The following is a 27035-nucleotide window of genomic DNA, read 5'->3' as shown; positions in this document are numbered from 1 at the left end:
TGTAAATGTAGAATTACTACTAGGGACTTATAACTCATCAAGGGGAATGCACTGACTTGTCTTCGGGTGGTCTAAAGTGATTCAAGGCTTTGGGGAAGACAGCAAGTAGGTATTAAAATATGCTTTCTATAAAAGGGAAACAGAAAACCTGTATTCTTATTTACTGAAGGGTATTTCAGCATAATAACTAGCATTTGGCAATCTTTGCCACCCCCTCCTCCGGATTCTGAATGAATTCCTTGATTGATTATCGAAGTTTTTGTTGTTTATGTGTGATGAGAGAGAATTTGGGATCTAGGGGTATTCAATGATTTTTCTGATTTACACCACCGGGGGGCACATTCAACAATTAGATTGCCCTCTACCAAATTGTTTCTCTAGTCCATGATGACTCATTTCTTGTGCTTTTTCTAAAGAGGTAAAAATTACTCATTTTTTTTTTGACCTCAGAAATTCTTAGGATTTCTATTGACCATCCTAGCAGTTCATTCATTTCTTTCATAGACTCCCTTTCCTGAGTTTACAAGGCCAACTGGGTCTTGGATTTGTATCCTAGATGTGGTAATAAATATAAAGGATGTTAATAATTCTGAAAACCTAACAAGGCGGGAAATGCATCTTCCCCAATATTCGTTACTGAGAGGGCTAGCTATTCCCAGATTAAACTGTAAAACAGATGAAATATCGTCTATTATGGTCTTCTTTTTTTTTTTTTTTTTTTTTTTTTTTTTTTTTTTTTATTATGGTCTTCTTAAAAGAAGCAACTTCTTTGCCAGGCTCCTGTGTGGTTCAATAAACATGTATCGAGTTTTTACTGTGCAAGGCACTGTACTAAATAGTTAGCAGGCAAAGATGGATGAGTCATTGTCCTTACAACCTGTTGCTCTGCAAACCCAGTTTTTCCTCTCAGTAGAGTCTCTAAATAGGGTGACTGTACACCCTGATTTGCTCCAAACTGTCCCTGTTAACTTCTGCTGTAACAATATTTATAACTGCCACTTGACTCTCCAAGAATATATCTGCATGTATATGTATATATTTCCTTTTTATCTTTCATGATGTTAGTCACCCTGACAAAGAAAATAGTGTTGATGTTAAAAAGGACTTAATATAGGACTCTTCCTTGTAGGTATTGACTTGTATTTACCAATGGCTTAATGAGTTTTTAAAAATTTGTCTATTTTTATTTTGAAATTATTTATACATACAAAAATTTTGCAAAGATCATCTCAAATATCCCTTCAACTAGATCCTCCAAATGCTAACATTTCATAGAACCACAATAAAATGACAGAAAGCAGGAAATAAATATTGATACAATACACGTTCTAATTACAGATGTTATTCAGATTTTGTCAACTGCCCCACTGATGTTCTTTATTTTTTTTTTAAGATTTTATTTATTGATGAGAGACAGAGAAAGAGAGGCAGAGACACAGGCAGAGGGAGAAGCAGGCTCCGTGCAGGGAGCCCGATGTGGGACCCGATCCTGAGAACCTGGGATCACTCCCTGAGCTGAAGGCGGATGCTCAACCACTGAGCCACCCAGGTGCCCCATCCCTAGTGATTCTCTAGCCCAGAATCCAATAAAAAGTCACACATTGCATTTAGTTATAATTTCTCCTTGGTCTCCGCTAATTCTGGAATAGCTCTTCTAAGAAATGTCCTTCAAAGTCCTTCACACTTTTGAAGAATATTGGCAAGTTGTGTCTTAGAATATCCCTCAGTTTCAATTTATACTTTTTCATGATTACATTGGGCCATATATTTTTAGCAATAATAGAAGCAATATAGAAAGCTCATTACTTCATATTAGGCAACAGTCACAGGACTCCTTAAATGATGCTACAAAGACAAATGTCCACTCTTCAATTTTGCAGTGATAGTCCTACCCACATATTATATGGCTGTCCTATGAGGAGTTTGACTATGAGGACAGTTAATTCACTAAAAAATTAAATTTACCTGTATAAAGCAGCGTGGTCAGCTTTGATGTTGAAAAACTCTTTACATGATCTACTTTATCTAAAAATTCAGGCTGAACCAGCAATTGAAAAGGGCACTTCCTACATCTAGCCCTCAATACCTATGTGACACTCATGAGTCAATGAAGTGTTAAGTATTAGTAGAAAATGTATTGAGTGTTTAAGTCCGCCCCGGGTAAATGAGAGTGGAGGTTTTTTTCCTGGAATTCAATAATATAGCAAAGCAGTAAACATTGCCCTTTTCAAAAAAAGTACTACTCTTCTCTTTAGGATGTACTCCTAAAAGCCCTACTTTTTAGGATATCCTTTTCTTTATGTGTATAATGCCTGATTTGTTGAATTTGTTTATATCTTGGAAAGATTAGACACATATTACCTGCAACCTCCTATTTGTTGGCCCTACAAGGATTAATTTAGTGTACTACTATACTTTAAATTACTCTAAGTGCTATATCACCAAACTATATATTCAATTGTTGCCATGAGCTTTTTTTTTTTCTTTTCTTTTCTTCTAAAAGAGCTGTAGCTATTGATTCACAAAATGTGAGAATTTATAAATGCTATTTGGGTAACTTCAGTTTGTAAGGTTTTTAAAAACATTTTTTTAAAGATTTTATTTATTTAATCATGACAGACACAGAGAGAGAGAGAGGCAGAGACACAGGCAGAGGGGGAAGCAGGTCCCATACAGGGAGCCCGACGTGAGACTCGATCCCTGGTCTCCAGGATCAGGCCCTGGGCTGAAGGCGGCGCCAAACCGCTGGGCCATCGGGGCTGCCCGTTTGTAAGGTTTTAAAGAGGAAAAGGAATAAACATTTTTTTCATCCAAAGAGTCCTAGAAAAACTATTACAATGAACAAAAAAGTATTTGTGAAGCAATTTTCTATTTAAGCACGGCTCTGAAAGAAAATACACTTTGTTTACTAAAAACAAGTACAATGAAAACTTCTACTTCTTATATTTTTATTAGAATTTCCTTATTATTACTTAATCCCCATTTATTGTAAATTAAAAGGGCATATCATGCATGTGCGCGAGGTTTAAAAGGAGACAGATTTTTCTGTGTGATTATATAGCCCATGCGGTACTGTGGTTCTCATATCCCATGCATGTTTATGATGATGGACTGGAAAAAAAAAGAGAGAGAAATGTGCTCACACACTCCCTGAAGATAGTGTTAAGCCTCTTGTAAAACACAAATGCTATAAATTTTAAAATAAATTTGAAAGCAGTTTTTTTAGATTTTACCAAAATGCAAATAGGCAATACTCGTTCTCATTCAACTGAATCTGTACCAAAAGGAACATTAAAATTGGGGCCATATGTTCACGGCATGGGATAATCAGATAAGAATAAAGTAGTAGGAGGTTCTGGTTCGCCTGAACTTAATTATATGTTCTTATGAGTCCTGAGATGAAGAATTTCCTTTCCACATTTTATAATATTTTTTAATTAACTGCAAATCAAACAATTTTAAATATTTCTTTTAAAATTCAGCTTGATCCTACAGACCCAGCAGGAGGAAGTAGTTATACATTGACATGGCTACCAGTTGCTAGCAGTGACAGCTGTTCCAGGAGACACATATTTCCCCTTGTATTGCGTTACACATTGCATCTTTGGTTTCTACCTCCACACAAGTTAAAATCAGCACCCTGCAATAATCGTGAGAACTTCTTAGGTGATGCAGCAGAGGAGAGAGATCTAGATAGTAATACTACTTTCCAAGTTCCTGAGGAGATTAAACGAGGCGTATATGAAAATCTCTCTCACTTGGCCTTGTACATACTAGAAGTTTCTCTTCTTTTTTAGCTACAGCAGACCCAATAAGAGTTGATCTTCATTATCTGCTAATAATTTCACTGGGTCCAGACTCCCATCTCACTGTCAGTCTGGAATATCTCTGCCCTTTATCATTTGAGCTATTTTTTTCCTTGTTTATTAGAGAGCTCCACAAACTATTATTCACAAACCATGATTCCGCTGCCATTCTCTGAGGTGTGAGCATCTGCGAGCTGCTCGCAGAGGGTGCAGCTGTTGCTCGGAGGCCGGCTGGCTGCGTTGCCAAGCAACGGCTGCAAGCCAAATCCCGGGGCAGGTTGCTCGGCGGCCGCACCTGCCTGTCGACCCAGCTCTTTATTTAATTAAAAATCTGTTCCCGCACACCAGCTTGGCCGGGGGGGCAGGAGCAGCGATCGATCACAACTATATTAAATGGCCTGCCCGTGTTGTCTCATTGACTTCTTCGGCGCAAACCAGAGGTGTCTCTGGCCACCCCCTTCCTCTTAATGACTTTGCAAAAAAAGTGTGTCCGAGAAAAGTGTAGACGGTTTCTGTCTGCAGGACAGAGAAACGGAAACCCATTGGTCGGGCGCATCGCTCCTGTAATAAAATGTGCCAAAAATAAAATGTTTCATCGACAAGAAAGCTGCTAACAAGACAATACTGCATTTTTTATGTGCAAAACAGGACAAAGAGGATTTCAAGTAGGTATTTACTATTAATTGGGAATTTCAAAAGTCAATGTTTTCCTAGGCCCAATTGCTTTCCTTTCTCCTTTCAATTAACAAAGAACTTCCATCCCAGGTGGCATTACAGTTCACCCTTCTACAGGTTTTCTATTTCCATTCTCCTCATTTTCAAAACTGACAGAGGTTCTTTTATGTCAACCAGATAATATTTGAAATAAAACTGTCAGGAATTAAAACCAGCCACTGAAATGGCTTTTAAAATCCCAGGGGAATCTCACTACTGTTTGTATACGTGTCAGTTGCCCTCTGCCCTTAGAAGTTCATTCCAGCTCCCTGACCCTCTTAAGAATGCTTAGATCTAATAAGTATTTCAAGGGGAAAAAAATGAAAGCTCTTGATCGTGATTGCAGGACAAATTTTTTAATATCAGTAGGTGAAGACTTTAAAGTGGGACTCCAATAAGTGAAGTAGTTCTAATTTTTATGGCATCTATTAAAATCAAGAAAGGTCTTTATTAGAATCCAGTGTTTGTTATATCACCAAAAGCAGCATAGATTGTTATTTAGAAGACTTGAATTCCCTTTGACTGATATATAAATTACCTGTATAAAGGAAGCTTGCTCTTAGAAAAGGTACTTAAAATGCAAATAGTAATACTTCAGTGTTAATGGAAACTGACATTAAAAGAATATAGGAAAGTGGATTTTTTAAATATATTGCGTGTTCAATTAAATTGAGAATTATTAAAATTTGAAATTAGGATAAAAGTATAAAAAAATTCTGCCATTATATTAGTGTTCTCCTGGTTTGATGCATTTTATAACTTTATTTAGATAAATGCAACTCACAGAATTCTATTGTCATTATCTGCTGCTTGCCTTTTGCCACACTTATATGTTCAATGTTGACATCGAAGCTGTGTTTATTGCTTATAACACTGCTTAAACTTACTAAGTACCTCATATCCATAAAGCCCTGAAATTTCACAATATCTGCTTCCAATGGAGCCATGCTACCACCCTGGTCTTTCCAGTATGAATAATATAATTTTATTTTTTATTGAAGAACAATGGATATACAAGATTGTCTTAGTTTCAGGTGAAAAACATGGGGATTTGATGATTATATACATTATAAATGGATCACTACAATAAGCCTAGTGATCCTCTGTCACATACTAAGTGGTTAGAATATTATTGACTATATATTCCCTATGCTGCACATTGTATCCTCTTATTTATTTTATAACTGAAATTTTGTACCTCATCCTCTTTCTCACCTACTTTGGCCAACCTACCACCACCCCTACGTCTGGCAACCATCTGTTTGTTCTCTGAATCTATGAACCTACTTGTATTATTCTTTGTTTTTTTTTTTTTTAATTCCACATATAACTGAAATCATATTGTATTTGTCTTTTTCTGGCTGACTTTACTTAGCATAATACCTGCAGGTCCATCCTTGTCAAAATCACAAGATTTCATTCTTTCCTTATGGCTCAGTAATATTCCTGTTTGTGTGTGTATGTGTGTGTGTGTGTGTGTGTGTGTTTATTACATCGTGTATCCATTCATCTATTGATGAGCATTAGAGTGCTTCCATGTCTTGGCTATTGTAAGTAATAGTGTGATTAGCGGGGGTGCATGTCTTTTCAAATTCATGTTTTCATTTTCCTTGGAAAATACCTAGAAATAGGATTGCTGGATCATATGATAAATCTATTTTTAAGTTTTTGAGGTACTCCATACTATTTTGCAGAGTGCTTGCACCAATTTCTAGTCCACCAGCAGTGACCAGGGTTCCCTTTTCTCCACATCCTTTCCAACACTCTTTTTATTCGTCTTTTTGATAATAGCTATTCTGACAGGTGTGAGATGATATCTTATCATGGCTTTGATTTGCAATTCTCTGATGATTAGTGATGTTGACCTTCTTTTCATGTGCTGTCGCCATTTGCATATCATCTTTGAAAGAAAATCTATTCAGGTCCTCTGTCCATTTTTAATCAGGTTATTTTTGATTTTGAGTGTTATGAATTCTTTATGTATTTTGGATGCTAACCCCTTATTGAATATATTACTTGTAAATATCCTCTCCCACTCAGTACATTACCTTTTTATTTTGCTGATGATTTCCTTTACTATGCAAAAGCTTTTTATTTTGATGTAATCCCAATAGTTTATTTTTGCTTTTGTTGTCCTGAAACGATAAATCCAAAAAAAAATCACTTAAACTGATGTCAAAGAGCTTATTACCTATGCTTTTCCCTAGGAATTTTATGGTTTTAGGTCTTATATTTAAGTCTTTAACCCATTTTGAGTTTTTTTTGTATATGATATTAGAAAGTGATCTAGTTTCATTCATGTCCATGCAGCTGTCCAGTTTTCCCAGCACTATTTATTGAAGAGACTATCTTTTTCCCATTGTATATTCTTGTCTTCTTTGTCATAGATTCATTGACCATAAGGACATGAGTTTATTTCTGGGCTCTTAATTCTATCGATCGGTGTCTGCTCTTGTGCCAGTATCATGCTGTTTGGGTTGCTATAGCTTTGTAGTATAGTTTGAAATCTGGGATTGTGACAGATCCAGCTTTGTTTTTTCTCAAGATTGCTTTGGCTACTCGGGGTCTCTTATGATTCCATATAAATGTTAGGAGTATTTGTTCTAGTTCTGTGAAAAATGCCATTGCTCTTTTAAGAGTGATGACACTGAATCTATAGATTGCTTTAGATAGTACAGACAGTTTAACAATATTCTTCCAATCCATGGGGATAGTAGGTCTTTCCATTTATTTGTATCATCTTCAATTTTTTTTTTAATCAGTGTCTAATGGTTTTCAGAGTACTTTCAGAGGTCTTTACCTTTTTGTTTAAATTTATTCCTAGGAATTTTATTCCTTGGATGCAATTGTAAATGAGATTACTTTCTTAATTTCTTTTTCTGATAGTTCATTATTATTGCTTAAAAGCACAAGTGATTTCTGTATATTGATTTTGTATTGTGCAACTTTACTGAATTCATTTGTTAGTTTTAGTAGTTTTTGGTGGAGACTGTTAACTTGAAACTAAAAAGTAGACAAAAGAGGGAAGCAGATGTTTATTTGGGATCAATGAATTGTCCTTCAGGGAGTACAGATACAAGTAGAAACCCAAATAGTGTCCTGTTTCTATGATGAAAGCAGGGATTTTTTTATGTGAAAAAGAAAGGTAAGCAATTACATGAGTTGGAGAAAAGGAAGGGGGAAGAAAAGGTTTTCTGTGAGCATTATCAACTAAACTATTCCGAGTTAAACATTGATTGATTTCTGATTCTATCTTCAGAAAGTCCACCACCATCAGTCTTGTAATCAGGACACCTGTTCTCCTGCCACCTTCTCAAGCCATCACTAAAAACAATTGCCATTTTGCCCAGTTTAAGGGTTTTGGCACTGGTCAAAGATGGCTAAGGCAATTTCTCTGCAGTGGCTACTCTGGCTCTATTTTAAAATGGCTCCAGTCAGGCAGCCTGGGTGGCTCAGCGGTTTTAGCACTGACTTCAGCCCAGGGAGTGATCCTGGAGAAAATAGAATAGAATAGAATAGAATAGAATAGAATAGAATAGCCCCAGTCATGTCAATTCTTCACTTTGCCCTTATTTGATCTCAGTCTCTAAAAGTATCACTGTTTAACCATTAGAAGGCACCATTGATCAATCTTTGGAAAGCATCGCCATTTGAGTATTAGTAAGCCATACCGGTCAGCAAACATTATTGATCCCTCATTGCCAGGAAGGCTCATTCCTAGTATGTCATAAGAGAAGGAAAATTATTTCCTTAGGAGCCATAGGCCATATATGAGTAACAAGAGTGCCAGAGCAGGGAAAGGCTTTACTGTCAAGTTCCTTTAAGGCCAAATGTCTCTTTCATAAGCCTTAGAAATTTCAAAACGCTGAGTGACTATTATTTGGATGATTTCTTTATAACATTAAGCTATACATGGGGGATCCCTGGGTGGCTCGGTGGTTTAGCGCTGCCTTCAGCCCAGGGCGTGATCCTGGAGACCTGGGATGAGTCCCACATCGAGCTCCCTGCATGGAGCCTGCTTCTCCCTCTGCCTAGGTCTCAGCCTCTCTCTCTCTCTCTCTCTGTCTGTCTCTCATTGACAAATAAATAAAATCTTTAAAAAATAATATTAAGCTGTACAAAAGAGATGAAGTTTTATAATGACAACAATTTGAATAACAGTAAACAAAATGCTGAGTCCAAGTTGGAGGACTGATTTGCACCAAGAAGCAATTCCTGAGGGCAACCAGCTAAAAAGGATCAAAGAACCATGGAGTGTCAGTAGGTATTGCATTTAAACATCAGGTTTGTGTCTGGGTTTTATCTAGTTTGGTTTCTACTTTGCCAGAGGTGTTTACCCAAGTATAATAAGAGGTGTTTATCACGGATCAACCCCTACCCTCTTCAGCTAGGAGGTAATGAAAAACAATCCTATTATCTAATACTACTCTTGCAAGGAAATCCAGAAATCTTTCCTGGGCAGTTATTGCGTTAGCAAAAGTTAGCAATATCCTCCAGGCTTTTAGACAGATTTCTGATCATGTATTTGTTTATGGCAGTGCCTCCCCAGGGAAAAAGTAATCTTCCAAACCTGGCACCTGCAGTGGGATTGACACAACCATGCACTGAACATTCTTATGCAGCCAGTGTCACACTTTAATCTGTGCAGTAAATTTGAAGGTGATGTCTAATGCTGTGTTCTGGTTGATTATATACAATGAAATGGACATGACTAGTTAATACGCTGCATAATGACTTTCAGTTTGGTAGGGATTTATACAATGTTTTCCCCACAGGTCTTTTTGCCAAATACAAGTGAAAATAAATCCTAGTGAGGCACAAATTATGGAATCATCAGGATGAAAACAATCAAACCAAAGGTTTAAAGAGTATGAAAAATGGAGAAGGTTATCTGCAGCTAATAATTAAACTGGTAGAAATCAGGTAGCCTTTAATTTTTTCTGTTCATAAATATCATGCTTCAAGTCTTTGGTCTGAGTGGTCAGGCAAGGAGTCCTAAGAGTCCAAGTAAGAGCCCATATAAGCCTCACTCTATATGAAAGCTCAACAGTACAATTAACATAGAAAGTTAGGGGAAGAATGGTACAAAGATTGGTAATTAGATGTACTAATGGATCTCCTGATTCATTTACAGAGTAAGGCCTCCAATGATCAATTTAACAATTTAAGTTTCCTCCTTATAGAAGGGATTGCGATATACACACAGTGGAATCAGCCTTCCAGGCTGATTTATCTTTATAAAAAGGTAAGAGGGGAACAAGTTATTGTAGAAAATGTTTGACTTCCTTTTATTGTTCAAGACAGAATCAGTATTCTGAGGCAAACCAGGGGTGCCCAGGTGACACAGTTAAGCATGTGACTCTTGGTTTCAGCTCAGAACATGATCTCAGGGTCATGAGATTGAACCCCACGTTGGGCTCCATGTTCAGTGTGGAGCCTGGGTTTCTCTCTCCCTCTCCTTCTGCCTCTCCCCATCCCCCAAAATAAATAAATAAATCTTTAAAAACAATCTGGGGCAAGCCAGAGAAATGTGGAGTTACTAATTTAAGAAGTTCATCAGTGTTGTAAGGTAGATCTAACATGAGAATAATTAAGACATACATAAGGGCACAGGCCCGGTTCAGAATTTTGGGTTAGCTATCCATATCCGATGTTGTCTGTTTCATTTTCTTAGTTTGATTTGGGGATTCCCCAGTATTTGCATAGGGCTACATTTGAGGTGGAGACTTTTTCAGCTGTGTGATGTATACTCAAGGCTCAACTCCCTGATGTTTGACTGCCATCTGGATAGTGAGGAAGACCTGGTATAGCCTCCCCAGGGAGATTTAAGGGCAGTCTTTATTCTTATTGATTTAAATAAGAAAGGTAGAAGAAGGGATCCCTGGGTCGCAGCGGTTTGGCGCCTGCCTTTGGCCCAGGGCGCGATCCTGGAGACCCGGGATCGAATCCCACGTCGGGCTCCCGGTGCATGGAGCCTTCTTCTCCCTCTGCCTATGTCTCTGCCTCTCTCTCTCTCTCTCTGTGTGACTATCATAAATAAATTAAAAAAAAAAAAAGAGAGGTAGAAGAAAATTGGAAACATTGTTTTGGAAAGCCATAGACTAATATTTGAATAAACTAGGAAAAATTTAAGATCCAGTCCAGTGTATAGGAATAAAACAAAACCTCAAAGACAATCTATAGGACTACAATCTAACAAAGAAAAAAAGTGTAAATATAATTTTTCTATAATTACCCCATTTTAAATCAAAGATAACAACAAAAATAATTTGTTTATTTTAAACTTGGCCTCATTATCTAAAAGCAGCAAGAATAGTGACTACTATATCAGCTCTTTTAAAGATTACTTTTTGGACTTCTGGGAAAGATGGCTGAGGAAGAAGACCCTTAACTCACCTTGTCCCATGGATACAACTAGGTAACACCTACACCAGTGTAAATAACCCAGAAAATAACTTAAAGACTGGAAAAACAGACTCCACAGCTCAATGGAGAGAAGAGGCTACATTGAAGGGAGTATGAAGAATGGAGATGTGGTTGGAGCTAAAGGAACCGAACGGACCCATGGGAATGTCTGCAGGAGAGAGGGGATCTGCTGACTCAGATAGGGGAAGAAAGATGATCTTCCTACCCAACACCCCAGGCACAGGGAATCTGCACGGGGAGGATGAATATCGGTAACATTTGGCTTTGAAAACCAGAGGGGCTGAATTTCATAAGTTCTTAAAATTAGTGGAGCTTAATACCTAGGGAGATAGGAAACTGAGTACCCATCATTAAAGAGACACCACAGCAGATACAGCATAAAAGCAGCATTTTGAAAAATTCCCGGGTATTAGGGTAGGGAAGTTTTCTACTAATAGAAGATGTTATATACAAACATAATGGTAGCCACAAATCAAAAGCCAATAATAGGTGGGGGGGGGGGAAGGGCAAGCAATCCAGTATATTACCAATGAGAGCCAGGAAATCATGAGAGAAGAGAGCAACAGAAGAAGGTAACAGAGAAGAATTACAGAAATAACCACAAAGCAAGTAACAAAATGGCAATATGAATATGCCTAGCCATAATTTTAATGTAAATGGACTAAACACTCAAATCAAAAGACATAGGTGGCAGAATGGCTAAAGAAGAAAACCCAAAAGAGATTTATTTTAGACCTAAAGACACATGCAGATTGAAAATGAAAGGATGGAAAAGCATTTACCTTGCAAATGCAAGTGAAAAGAAAGCCAGGGTAGCAATACTTATATCAGACAAAATAGCCTTTAAACAAAGGCTGCAACAAGAGACAAAGAAAGATGCTATGTAATCATAAAAGGAACAATCCAACACAAAGATATAAATCATAAATATTTTGCACTCAACCTGGGAGCACCCAAATATGTAAAACAGTTAGTAACATAAAGGAAGTAACTGATAGTAATACAGTAATAATAGGGGACTTTAACACCCCACTTACATTAAAGGCTAGATCAGCCAAACAGAAAACTGACAAGAAGAGAGTGACTTCTAATGATACATTGGACCAGATAGACTTAAGAGATGCTTTGCCTCAAAACATTCCATCCTAAAACAGCATAATACACATTATTTTCAAGTGCACATGGAACAGTCTTCAGAACAGATCACATATTAGACAATAGACCAACTCTCAACAAATTCAGAAAGATTGCTTCAGCTCTAATCATTACGTCTTTCCTTCTACTGGTTTTGAGTTTTGTTTGTTCTTTTCCTAGTTCCATTAGGTGTAATGTTAGGTTGTTTGAAAATTTCCTGGCTTCTTTAGAGATGTCTGTATTGCTATAAACTTCCCTCTCACAAGATGTTTGCTACATCCTAAAGATTTTGGACTCTTGTATTTTCATTTGTGACCATGCATTTTTAAAATTTTCTCTTTGATTACGTGATCGACCCATTCATTGTTTAGTAGCATGTGATTTAACCTCCATGTGTTTGTGTTCTTTCAATATTTCTTCTTGTGGATGATTTCTAGTTTCATGGTCCTGTGATTGTAAAATATGCATAGTATTACTACAATCTTTCAGATTGCCTGCTTCTCCCTCTGCCTATGTCTCTGCCTATGTCTCTGCCTCTCTCTCTCTCTGTGTGACTATCATAAAAATAAAATAAAAAAATTAAAAAAAAAAACAATAGAACAGATCAATGAAACCAGGAGCTTGTTCTTGGAAAAGATCAACAAAATGTATAAACCTTTAGGCAGACTCATAAAAAAAAGAAAGAGGATTCAAGTAAAACAGAAATAAGAGAAAGAAAAACTAGTATCACAGAAATACAAATGATTATAAAACAATATTATGAAAGAGTATATGCCAATAAACTGGACAACCTAGGAGAAATGGATAAATCTCTAGAAATATATAGCTTTCCAAAACTGAATCAGGAAGAAATAAAAAATTTGAACAGACTGATTACCAACAATGAAATTCAATCAGTAATCAAAAAACTCCAAATGAACAAAAGGTCAAGACCAGATGGCCTTCCAGTTGAACTCTAATAAACATTTAAAGAAGAGGGCATCTGGGTAGCTCAGCGGTTGAGCATCTGCCTTTGACTCAGGTTGTGATCCCAGGGTCCTGAGATCAAGTCCCACATTGGGCTCCCCTCAGAGAGCCTGCTTCTCCCTCTGCCTGTGTCTCTGCCTCTCTCTGTGTGTCTCTCATGAATAAATAAATAAAAATTAAAAAAAAAAAACATTTAAAGAGTTACTACCTATTCTTTTCAAAATAGAAGGGGAAGAAATGTTTCCAAATTCATTCTATGAGGTCAACATTACCTTGATACCAAAACCAGATAAAGACACTATGAGAATGAGAGAGAGAGAGAGAGAAGTACAGGTCAATATCTCTGATGAACATAGATGCAAAAATCCTCAATGTAATATTAGCAAACTGAATCCAACAATACATTGAGAAAATGATTCACCACAATTAAATAGGATTTATTTCTGGGTTTCAAAAATGGTTCAATATTGGCAAATCAGTCATTACGATATGCCACATCAACAAAAGAAAGTATAAATACCATATGATCCTAAAAAATAAATAAATAAATAAATAAATAAATAAATAAATACCATATGATCATTTCATTAGATGCAGAAAAAGTACTTGACAACATCCATTTATGAGAAAAATCCTCAACATATAGGCTTAGAGGAAACATACATCAACATAATAAAGGCCATGTATAAAGAGCCACATTTAGTATCATATTTAATGGTAAAAACAAAACAAAACAAAACAAAACTGAGAGCTTTTCCTGTAAGGTTAGGACAAGACAATGATGTCCACTCTCATCACTTTTATTCAATATAGTACTGAAACTCCTAGGCCACAGCACTCAGACAAGAAAAAGAAATAAAAGACACTTAAATTGTTAAGGAGGAAGTAAAACTTCTCTTTTGCAAATGACATGATACTGTACCTAGAAAACCCTAAAGAATCCACCAAAAAACTACTAGAACTGACAAATGAATTCTGTAAAGTTTCAGTATTTCTTTACACTAATAATTAAGAAGCAGAAAGAGAAACTAAGAAAATGACTCCATTAACAACAGCACCAAAAATAGTGAAAATGCCTAGGAATAAAATTAACCAAGGAGATGAAAGGCCTGTACCCTGAAAACTATAAATCACTAACAAAAGACATTGAAGATCACACAAACAAATGGAAAGATATTCCATGCCTGTGAATGGACAGCAAATGTCTTTTTTTTTTAATGTCCAAGCAATCTATGGATTTAATGCAATCCCTATCAAAATACCAAACATGTTTTTCACAGAATTAAAATAAATAATCCTACAATTTGTGTGCAACCACGAAAGACTGTGGATTACCAAAATAGTCTCAAAAAAGAAGAACAAAACTAGGGCATCACAATCCCAGATTTCAAGATAAACTATAAAGCTCTAATGATCAAATCAGTATGATACTGACACAAAAATAGACACATAGATCAACAGAACAGAGAGCCCAGAAATACACCCACGATTATATGGTCAATTAATCTTTGACAAAGGAAGCAAGAATATGCAACACTCTCTTCAGTAAATGGTTTTGGAAAAGCTGGACAGATACATGCAAAAGAATGAAAGTAAAACACTTTCTTACACGATACACAAAAATAAACTCAAAATGGATTAAGGACCTAAATGTGAGACCTGAAGCCATAAAAATTTCTATAAGAAAAGTTACAGGCAGTAATTTCTGTAACATTAGCCATTGCAACATTTTTCTAGATTTGTCTCCCGCGACTAGGGAAACAAAAGCAAAGATAAACGTTTGGGACTACACCAAAACTAGAAGCTCTGCACAACAAAGGAAACAATCAACAAAATTAAAAGACAGCCTGCTGAATGGCAAAAGATATTTGCAAATGACATATCTGATAAAGGATTAGTATCCAAAATACATAAAGAACTTCTATAACTCAACACTGAAAAGATAAATAATCCAATTAAAAAATGAACAGAAGACGTGAACATTTTTCCAGACGAGACATAGAGATGGCCAGCAAACACATAAAAATACACTTAACATTGCTAATTAGCAGGGAAATGCAAATCAAAACCACAACAAGATATCACCTTACAACTGACAGGTAGCTATTATCAAAAAACAAAGATATAATAAGTATTGGGGGGATGTGGAAAAATGGGAACCCTTGTGCACTATTTATGGGAATGGAAAATGTGGCAGATACTGTGGAAAACATATGGTGGCCCCTCAAAAAAATTAAAAATAGAATTATCATATGATTCAGTAATCACAGTACTGGGTGTTTACCCAAAGAATATAAAAACCCTAATTCAAAAAGATATGTGCACCCAATGTGTTTATTGCATTATGATTTACCATAGCTAAATTGTAGAAGCAGCTCAAGTGTCCATCAATAAATGAATGGATAAAGAAGTCATATCCACTATATATATATGGATAGTGGAGATAGATAGATAGATAGATAGATAGATAGATAGATAGATAGATAGATAAGATAGTGGATATATATATATATGGATATATATATGGATAGTGATGGATAGTTGATATACATATATATGGATATATATGGATATATGTGGGATATATATGGAGAGTGGATAAATATATATATATATATATAGTGGAGTATTATTCAGCCATAAAAAAGAATGAAATCTTGCTATTTGCAACAATGTGGATGGATCTTGAGAGTGTAATGCAAAGCAAAATAAATCAGTTCAAGAATGACAAATTCTGTATGATTTCACTCATATGTATGATTTAAGAAACAAAACAAAGAAAGAAACAAAAAAAGAGAAACACCAAGAAGCAGATTCTTAACTATAGAGAACAAACTGATAGCAGAGGGGAGGTGGGCAGGGGATGGCTAAAATAGGTGATGGGGGTTAAAGAGCACATTTATGATGAGCATTGAGTAATGCATAGAATTGTTAAATCACTATATTGTACATCTGTACTGTATATTAATTATACTGGAATTAAAAATTTTTAAATAAGCAGAAATGCAAAACCAATTTTAAAAAAGATTACTTTGTTGGAACTTTATAAGCAAGGTATTAGGCTGATTTTTCCAAGCAGTTCCCTAAAGCTGTCATAGCTGAGTCTATGTATATATCTGTCAGACATGACATTTCAGTCAAAGTCTTGGCAGGGGAGCCCATTTTTAAGATTTTTGTCCTGTAATGAGGAGAATAGATTTTTATTGAATTTATGTAGATAAATAATAATGCCTGAATTCTGAAGGGATCAACTAGGCAGAAAAAAGATAAATGTTTTATTTTTGCTTACAAAAGTATATTTTGCCAAATTATTGACAGCTTTAGAAAAAGATTTTCTAAAATGTGGAAAAAGAAAAGATTCAAAATCAGTGATACTTCTGGAAAAAAAATTCATTTAAAAATATAACCATATTAGTTCATTTAGTCCAATGTAATTAATATTTATTCTGCTCGGGGCCAGTTTTGCCATTATTTTTATTGATCTTCCATGATGATGGACAGTGATAGTTTTAAGAAATTTGTCAAGTTTTAATTGTGCCTTTATAATTTGTCCAGCAAAGTAGGTGCTGTGATTATTCAGGATTGTGGAAGGTATGCCCCCACGTGGGAAACAGATTTTACACTAAGCCAGAGTTACTGGCAGTTGAAAGAATCCAGTTGTGTCTAGTGGAAGGCGGTCTGCGATCTCTGGAGACGAAAATAGTGATCCTTAAATGCACTAAGAAGGCTAAAGGAATGCCAAAACTAAAAATGGAGTGTGCCAGCGAGCTGAGAAGGACCAAGTGCATGTCTTGGATTTCCCCTAGCTCCAACTATTCATTTAATTTATAACCCTTTTTTACCCATTTTAATTTGTCTAATGAAGACTGTTGCCATGTTATAGGGACATCAGGATAGCAAAAGTCTGATTATGAGGGGCCATTTTTTTTTGAGAAGTAGAATGGACTTTGCCCACATGTGCCACCATGTTTATAGATTTCATTGTCCATTATTAAAAATGTAATGAGAATTTGTTGAAATAGATTTGAAAGCAAAATTTAGTTATTTTGTGACACACAACCTTTTAAGATAACTGGGATTACAAGTGATAAGTTCATTCTGGGAAGCTTGTTACGATATTAAAAGGTTTAAAACACTTGGTCAAGTAAGATCGTAAGCCATTGTGACACAATACTCAAGTTACTCCTTCAGCAAAGGTGATAGAGACTGCTTTCAAATCCAGGCTAATGGGTTACAGGAACCTAAGCTCTTTCAGTAGGGAGGACTCGGTTTAGAGTAATCCAAAGAACTATAAAGCCATTTTTAAGGAAAAATCTTTTACAATCTTTTATCAAGAGCAGACCAAGGGCACAAGAAACAGTCCTTTTCAGACAGAGCAAATCAAGTTGTAGTTTCACAGCAGTGTACTTTTGATATTAAAACTCATTCTTTTTTTTTTTTTTTAAGATTTTATTTATTTATTCATAGAGACACAGAGAGAGAGAGAGAGAGGCAGAGACACAGGCCGAGGCAGGCATGCCGAGAGCCTGACGTGGGACTCCATCCTAGGGTCTCCAGGATCAGGCCCTGGGCTGCAGGCCGCGCTAAACTGCTGCCCCACCGGGGCTGCCCTAAAACTCATTCTTAAATAAATTTTAATCCTAGCCAATTTGACCAAACATTAAGATGCCTTTTTAAATATTTTTTCCCACAAACTTTCTGCAACTTCTTTTATGTTCATATTTTTTACTCAGCCTTCTCTCTTTAAATAACCAACTTTACTTTAGGACAAAATTACCTCCTTTTCCTTAAAAAAAAAAATTTCTGTTTTCTCATATCTTCATTTACTAAAAGCACACATATTCTTTTTGTATTTAGAGATATTTCCCTTAATATTTATAGTAGTGTTAATTATATTTATTAGAATTCTTAACTTTTAGAAGACTTAATTCTAGCAAAAACTAAGTAATGAATTAGGAATTGTGTGGCAAACCACCATTCTTAAGATTGCCAAGTTTATGAATATACTTCATAATTTCTAGAAACATGTTCGTTTACATAGTATACTCTTTCAACAAAGTACAAAACATATTTAACAGATCTAAGTTTATCTTTAGTTTGCCTGTAATAAAGAAGCCAAAAGTAGACAAACCCGTATTTAATAGTTAATATTTAATATTTTATCTTACTTGGAAATGATCTAGTTATTTAAATTGCTATTAATTTAACTTAGCAAATCTCCAAAGTTTTGTGGTTTGGGTTTTTTTTTTTTTTAAGATTTTATTTATTTGAAAGATAGAGAGAGCACAAGTGGGATGGGGGTGGGCAGAGGGAGTGAGAAGGTTCCTCGCGGAGCAGGGAGCCCAGTGTGGGACCCCATCCTAGGGTCCTGGGATCATGACTTGAGCTGAAGGCCAACGCTTAACTGACTGAGCCACCCAGGCGCCCCAATAAATCTCCAAAGTTTTAAGTTACCAGAAAGATTTTGGGAGCTATCTTTAAGAAAACTTTCATCAAACCAAGTTACTGTTGACAAATTTTGTAACAGAGATAACACATTTATTTTTAGTAAACCTAAGTAGACTAAAAGTTCTGTATAGAATGCTGATACTTCCAAAGACAATTCTATTTCAATTAAACAGACATACTTAAATTAGCTTTAAGAGTGAATATTTTTCCAGATCACATGAACTTGAAGAACATTTGGCCTAGTTTTTCCTTTTTTCCTGAGAATTTAGTATGCCCAATCCTTACAAACGGTTGCCTTTAATCAATCAAATTTTAATATTCATGCATCTAGGACACACATGACATATAGACATACTGGACAAAATTTTAGAAGATTTTTTAGAGGGTTTTTCCCCCCTCTCTAAATTTCAAATGACCTTTTCTCCCTTTCTGTTCTCCATTTGATAAGAATTATTTCCCTCAAGTTTGTACTTTAAATAAATATCTGGATGCTAGTTAACATTTTTGTCTTAAAGTTATAGGGATAAACCTCTAATGTATACTTAGAGGAGGCTCTGAAAGTCAGCTTTCATTCTGGCTAAATTTTCAATCATAGAATTATTCAATTTTTCCAAATATCTTGTCAGGTGTCAACCAGGACCAACAGCAAATATTGCTGGCAGTATTGAATAATCCCATTAATTTTTAATTTTAGTTTTCCTTTGGCTTATTTTAGGGAATAGCAGTTTATGAGAAAATCATTCTGAATCTCCTTGACTTTAGGAGGGGTCCATGTGGGGACTCTACTTTGAAGGTAGATACGGGAGTGTCTGTAAGGTCATTAATTTAGCAGCCTCTGTTTACAGGGGCTATCTTGTAGGCACTTCTTATATCTTTAATTTCTCATTAACTTTTTGCACTAAAACTTAAAAAGCTGTTAAAAATAATAATAATTTAAAATAATAATAATTTTAAAAGCTATTCTGGAATTTCAAAGTGTGTTTTTAAGTGTACTTCCTATTTGATTTTACCTAAATCAATGTTCTTCATAATGGTCATAGTTATTCTAGGTTATAGGTGTCCTGAGGGCTGGCAGCAGTTTGGTAGGACCCTAGCCACAAATTAAATTTAACCCACATTTTTGTTTAGCCATATCCAGCCACAAAGGGATATAACCCACATTTCTGTCCAATCATAGGGTCCCAAGTTACTAAGCTAAATTCTCAGGACACAAAATAAAATAACGAGACTGTCATTTTATAGATAATTACAATTTTCTGAGACTGTAGTTCTTTAAGCAAGTATGTTGGAAAATGACCCTCCTCTTAGTATTAAAGATCTCATTTGAAATCTGCAGTTTTTCTTCTCCTTTTATTTTTTTAAAGATTTTATTTATGTATTCATGAGACACAGGGAGAGAGAGAGGCAGAGACATGGGCAGAGGGAGAAGCAGGCTCCCCATGGAGCCCAATGTGGGACTCAATCCCCAGAGCCTGGGATCATGACCTAAGCCAAAGGCAGACACTCATTCACTGAGCCACCCAGGTGCTGAGAAATCTGAAGTTTTTCAAGCCAACTGCACAAAAAGACAGGTTATGGAAGCTCAATGGAGCCCCAAAGTGGCCTTAGTAGTTTTAAATCATCATTACTAATTTCTGTCCTTTCAAATAAACATTTACAGGAAGAGGGGCCGTAATTTCTGAACATAAACTCAGCAGGAGGAATTTCTCAGGGATTTTTTAGAAACTCAAAGTGTTCTTAAGGTAAAGTGAGCAATGAATAGGGGAATCTCTACCAAGGAGAGCTCTTCCAGATTAACCCAGATATTTACCATATAGGGAAACACTTCCAGCTGGTCCTGTGATGAACCAGCAGAGACCCATTGTCTCCTTGGGTGATCACACCCACATTGAGGTATTATCTCCAGAATTTAGGGAAAAAAAACAAAACAAAACAAAACACAGGAACCTCTACCAAAAGGAAGAAGGCAAAAAAAACTGGGGAAATTCCCAATAGGAGGAGTCAGTCTATCTGAAGAAGCAGCTGAGCGCAAGGGGCTCGCTGTAGGTACAAACCCTGAAGATGCCAGTCCATGAAGGTGAGATTACTTCCAACACCAGATAAAGAAAGAGCCAAAACAAAAGACAAACATACATGTATTTGGGCTCAAAGAATTGCAATCCAAGAAGCACAGAGTCAATGGAAACCCAACTACCGTCCCACTTGAAAGGAGAAAGTAATAGGTTTTTATGAGGAAAAGGAAGCAACATGAGTTGAAGAAAAAGTTTTCTATGCGGGGTAACAAGCTGAACTACTTGGAGTTATACATCGATTAAATACTGATTCTATCTTCAGAAAGTCTCCAGCCATCAGTCTTGTGATCAGAGTATCCATTTTCCCACTGACTTCTCAAACAATTGTTGAAGAGTTGGAGTTTCGCCCAGTCCAAAGATTTGGGCCCAGTTCAAAGATGGCGAAGGCCATTTCTCAGCAATGGTTGCCCAAACTCTCTTTTAAAATGGTTGTGGTCATGTGGATTTATCATAAATCTCTAGGATTTTCTACATATTTTGTCATCTACAAATAGTGACAGTATTTTTTAAAGATTTTATTTATTTATCCATGAGAGACACACAGAGAGACAGAGACACAGGCAGAGGGAGAAGCAGGCTTCTTGCAGGGATCCCAACGTGGGACTCGATCCCAGGTCTCCAGGATCATGACCTGAGCCAAAGGCAGATGCTCAACCACTGAGCTAGCTACCCAGGTGCCCCAATAGTGACAGTTTTATTTACTCCTTTCTGATTTGGATGTCTTTTATTTCTTCTTCTTGACTCTGTCTAGGAATTCCAATATTATGCTGAATAAAACTAGATGTGGTGACCATCCTTGTCTTGTTCTTTATTTTAGAGGAATAGCTTTCAGCTCTTCCCCGTTAGACATGATGTTAGCTGTGAGTTTGTCATATATTTCCTCTATTATGTTGAGATATATTCCTTCTATACCTGTTTTATCAAAAATGGATGTTGAAATTTGTCCAGTGATTTTTCTGCATCTTTTGAAACCATCATATATAATTTTTATTTTTCATTTTGTTAACATGTTGTGTCATGTAGATTGACTTGTGGATATTGAAACATCATCCTTGCATCCCTAAAATAAATTCCACTTGATCATGGTATATAGTTCTTTAAAAAAAAAAAATGTTGAGTATAGTTGACGTACAATGTTAATTTCTTTTTTTTAAGATTTTTTTTTAATTCATTCATGAGCATACACAGAGAGGAGAGAGAGGCAGAGACACAGACAGAGGGAGAAGTAGGCTCCATGCATGGAGCCCGACATGGGACTCAATCCTGGGGCTCCAGGATCATGTCCTGGGCTGAAGGCAGCGCCAAACCGCTGAGCCACCTGGGATGCCCCGATGTTAAATTAATTTCAAGAGTACAGTGATTCAAGTTTTCTATACATTATGCTATACTCAGTACAATGATAGCTACATCTGGCAAAATACATACTGTTACAATATCATTGACTGTAGTCCCTATGCTGTGGCTTTAATTCCTGTGCCTTGTTCATTCCCTAACGGGAAGCCTATATCTTCTACTCCCCTTCACCCATTGTGCCTATCCCTCCACCCCCCTCCTTCCCTCTGGCACCCATCAGTTTGTTCTCTGTATTTACAGATCTGATTGTGCTTTTTGTTTGTCTATTCTTTTGTTTTTTAGAATCCACGTATGATTGAAGTCATATGGTATTCATTTTTCTCTGTGTGATTTATTTCATTTACCATAATACCCTCTGGGTCCATTCATGTTTTCCCAAATGGCATTCACTTATCCATTTTTATGGCTGCATAATATTCCATCACACACACACACACACACACACATCCTATATGAGTTAGTGGTTTTTTTTTTGTTTGTTTCCTTTCGGTAAATACCCAGTAGTGGAATTATTGGATCATATAGTATTTTTATCCTTAATTTTTTGAGGACTCTCCATACTGTTTTCCACAGTGACTGTACTGATTTGCAGTCCCACCAACAGTCCATGACAGTTCCCTTTTCTTTACATCCCCCACAACATTTCTTATTTCTTTGTCTTTATTATAATCCCATTCCGATAACTGTGAGGTGATATCTCCCTGTAGTTTTGATATGCATTTACTAATGAACAGTGGTGTCAAGCATCTTTTCATGTGTCTGTTGCCCACTTGTATATCTTTGGAAATTTGTTCATGTCTTCTCTCCATTTTGTAATTGGGTTATTTGTCCTTTTAGTGTTGAGTTGTATAAGTTCTTTATATATCTTGGTACTTGTTCTTCATCAGATACATCATTTGCAAATATCGTCTCCCATTCAGCAGGTTGTCTTAATTTTGTTGACTGTTTCCTTCACTGCGCAGAGCTGTTTATTTTGATGTAGTCCCAATAGTTTATCTTTGCTTTTGTTTCCCTTGCCTCAGGAGAACTATCTAGAAAAATGTTGCTACGGCCAATGTCAGAGAAATTACTGCCTGTCCTCTCTCCTACAATTTTTATGGCTTCAGGTCTTACATTTGGGTCCTTAAGCCATTTTGAGTTTATTTTTGTTTATGATGTAAGAAAATGGTCTAGTTTCATTCTTTTTCATGTAGCTATCTAGCTGTTTGCTGTGGAGGGAAGCCAGGAACCACGGCCTGGCTAGATGGGGCATTTTCACAGGGGAATGTCGGGGTGTGATGTGCTATTAGTAAGCCAGAGGGAGAATGTTGGTGCTCTCCTGGTTCCTGCAGGTGTCCATGTATATAGGCTATGCGGTTGGGGAGGGAAATGCTTCCTGCCAGCTCCTTTGTTCTTGGAGAAGTCTCTCAAGTATTTCTGCCCCTCTGGTGCCTGTACTGAGGTTAATAAACACGTCTCCCTCCCATACTCCCCAGGCATTTTTGAAACTGTGGCTTCTGTGCCGTATCCCTATGGGGCTATCTGTTGTGCTATCTCTTTAAGGGCAGAGACTCCATCCTCTTCTTCTCCCACAGCCGAGCCAGCTGATTTTTAAAGGTCCAGGTATTAAGCCCTGCTGAGTGAAAGAACTTTAAAAAATTATGCACTTCTGATGTGATGTAATGAGCACTGGGTGTTATAAAAGACTGATGAATCATTGACCTCTATCTCTGAAATTAATAATACATTATATGTTAATTAATTGACTTTAAATTTAAAAAATAAAGACATAGCAAAAAAGAAGAAAGAAAACCAAAATTCTCAGGTGTATCACATAGAATGCTTCCTTTCAATTTTTCTGATGTTATAAACTGCAGCAGAAATATCTCTAAATATAAAAAATTATGCACGTCTGGTTTGCAAAGCCAAATATGAGCGTTTGTCTTTCTCATATGGGTTCCCCGTGCTTGTGGCACCTGACATGAGGCCATGTGTCTGTCTCCTCCCCATGCCTGTGGCATCCCTCCCTCCCACAGACAGGCCCACGGGTCTATTTAGCCCACAGTTGTGTCTTCTCCCTTCCTACCCTCCTTGAGGTGGCTCTTCTCTGCAGTTAGCTGTGGAGAATCTCTTCTACCATTTTCAGGTTTTTTACTGGGTTATTTACACCAATGTAGGTGTTATTTGGTTGTATCCACGTGATAAGGTGAGCTTGGGATCCTCCTACTTTGCCATTTTCCCCAGAAGTCCTGAACTTTCATTTTTTGATAGTGTTTTTCTGTTACTGATTCAGTTTTGTTCCTAGTAAATGATCTTTTCAGGTTTTCTATTTCTTCCCAGTTCACTTTTGGAAGATTGTATGTTTCTAGGAACTTATCCATTTCTTCCAGGCTGCCCAATTTGTTGGCATATAATTTTTCTTAGTGTTCTCTTATAATCCGTGGTATTTTTGTTTCATCAGTTGTTACTTCTCCTTTTTTGCTTTTGATTTTATTTTGAGTCCTTACTCTTTTTTTTTTTATTGATGAATCTGGCTAAGGGTTTATCAGTTTTTCTCTTTGCAAAGAACAATTTCTTGATTTCATTGATTTTTTTCTATTGTCTTTTCAGTCTGCATTTCATTTATTTCTTTGATCTTTATTATTTCCTTCCTCCTATCACCTGGGGCCTTGTTTGTTCTTCTTTCTCCAGTCCATTTAGATGTAGGTTTAGATCGTTTATTCAGGCTTTTTCTTATTTCGTGAGGTAGGCCTGTCATGCTATATATCTCCTTCTTATAACTGTTTTTGCTTCATTCCAAATATTCTAGATCATTGTGTTTTCATTTTCATTTGTCTTCATGCATTTTATTCTTTCTGTCATTGCTTTGTTTACCCATTGGCTGTTTAGTATTGTGTCGTGTAGTGTCCTTGTGTTTGTGCTTTTCTTCAGTTTTTTTCTTGTACTTGATTTCTAGTTTCATACATTACAGTCAGAAAAGATGCAATTCTCTTACATTTAATGAAGTTTGTTTTGTGACCCAACATGTGATCTATTCTGGAGAAAGTTCCATGTGCACTTGAAAAGAGAAACAATCTGTCATCTTTGGATGGAATGTTCTGTATATATTTGTTATGTTATCTTATGTCCATCTGGTCTGATGCTTCATTCAAAGACAGTGTTTCCTTATCCATTTGCAGCCTGGATGATCTATTTATTGATGTAAATGGGGTGTTAAAATCTCCTACTTTCATTGTATTACCATCAATTTCTGTGTGTTTATGAATATTTTCTGTATATGTAGTTGAGGGTCTCACTGTTGGGTGAAAAGATATTTACGGTTGTTACATCCTTTTGCAGTGCTAATGCCTTTATCATTATGTAATGCCCTTCTTTGTCTCTTCTCTCTTGTCTCTTTTTTTAGAGTCTTTCTTTTTAGTGTTTGCTTTGTGAGAGATGTATTGCTCCACTACCTTTCTTTTTGTTTCCATCTCCATGGAAATACCTTGTTCCATCCTTTCACTTACAGTCTTTATGTGTCTTTAGGTCTGAAGTGGGTCTCTTGTAGGCAAGCCTATGAGCAGAATGGGTCTTATTTTATTATCTACTCAGCTGCCCTGTGTCTTTTGTTTGGAGCATTTAGTCTAAATACATTTAAAATGGACTTTCAGTTTCTTGTTTTCCAGTTGTTTTTTATAGTTTTTCTCTGTTCCTTTCTTCCTTCCTTGGTCTCTTCCCTTTGTGACTTGATGGGGTTTTTTTTTTTTTAATTTAAATTCAATTAACCCACATATAGTACATCATTAGATGGTAGGTTTTTGTTTTGTTTATTTTATTTTATTTTTTAAGATTTTATTTATTCATGAGGCAGAGAGAGAGATAGAGAGAGAGGAAGAGACACAGGCGGAGGGAGGATCAGGCTCCATGCAGGGAGCCCAACGCGGGACTCGGTCCCGGGGCTCCAGGATCAGGCCCTGGCTGAAGGCAGATGCTCAACCACTGAGCCACCCAGGGATCCCCAACATTTGCCGTTTTGACATCATATCTACATCTTTTTATTTTGTTTATCTCTTAACTATTTATTATAGATACAGTTGATTCTATTACTCTTTTCACCATCATACTAGTTTTATGAGTGTTTTGATCTATCTTTACTAAATGTTTGCCCTTATCAGTGAAATTTTTCTTTCATGTGTTTTTTTGTACTTACAGCCTTTTCCACTTCAAGAAGACCCTCATATTTCTTATAAAGTTCCTTTTAGTAGTGATGCTTTTGCTTGTCTGGGATACTCTTTATCTCTCTTTCAACTCTGATTGATAATCTTGCCAAGTAGAGTACTCTTTATTAAAAGTTTTTTCTTTCTTTTTTAGCATGATGAATATCTCCTGACACCCCTTCTGGACAGCAAAGTTTCTGCTAAAAAATAAGCAGCTGATCTTACAGGGATTGCCTTATACATAGCTAATTGCTTATTTCTAGCTGTTTTTAAGATCCTCTCTTTTTTGTCCTTCTCTGATTGACTTACTTCACTCAGCATAATACCCTCCAGGTCCATCCACCTCGAAGCAAATGGGGGGTATTTGTCATTTCTGATGGCTGAGTCAGAAGACCAGATGGCTGGTCTCTTCCATCGTATACAGAGACCACGTCTTCTCTATCCATTCATCTGTCAGTGGACACCGAAGCTTCTTCCACAGTTTGGCTATTGTGGACATTGCTGCTGTGAACATTCGGGTGCAGGTGTCTTAGTCTTTTACTGAGATGCCCTTTTGATCTTTAATTTTTAATATTTTAATTATATTGCATCTTAGTGTAGATCTTTTTGGGTTCATCCTATTTGAGGCTCTCTGTGTTTCTTTGAACTGGGTGTCTGTTTTCTTCCCTACGTTAGGGAAGCTTTCAACAATTATTTCTTCAAATAAATATTCTACCCCTTTCCTTCTCTTTTCTTTTTCTGAGACCCCTATAATGTGGATGTTAGCATGCCAGATGTTGTCTCAGAGTCCCTTAAACTATCCTTATTTTTTAAAAGTTCTTGTTGCCATTCAGTTTGGCAAAATTACCTTGTCTTCAGATTGCTGATTACATTCTTCTGTATCAGCTAATCTGCTGTTTATTCCCTTGAGTGAATTATCCAGCTCTTACTGGTAATTTTTC

Source organism: Canis lupus, chromosome 18 (genome assembly GCF_003254725.2).
Source record: "Canis lupus dingo isolate Sandy chromosome 18, ASM325472v2, whole genome shotgun sequence".
Taxonomy (NCBI): Eukaryota; Metazoa; Chordata; class Mammalia; order Carnivora; family Canidae; genus Canis; species Canis lupus.
This window is presented reverse-complemented; position numbering follows the sequence as displayed.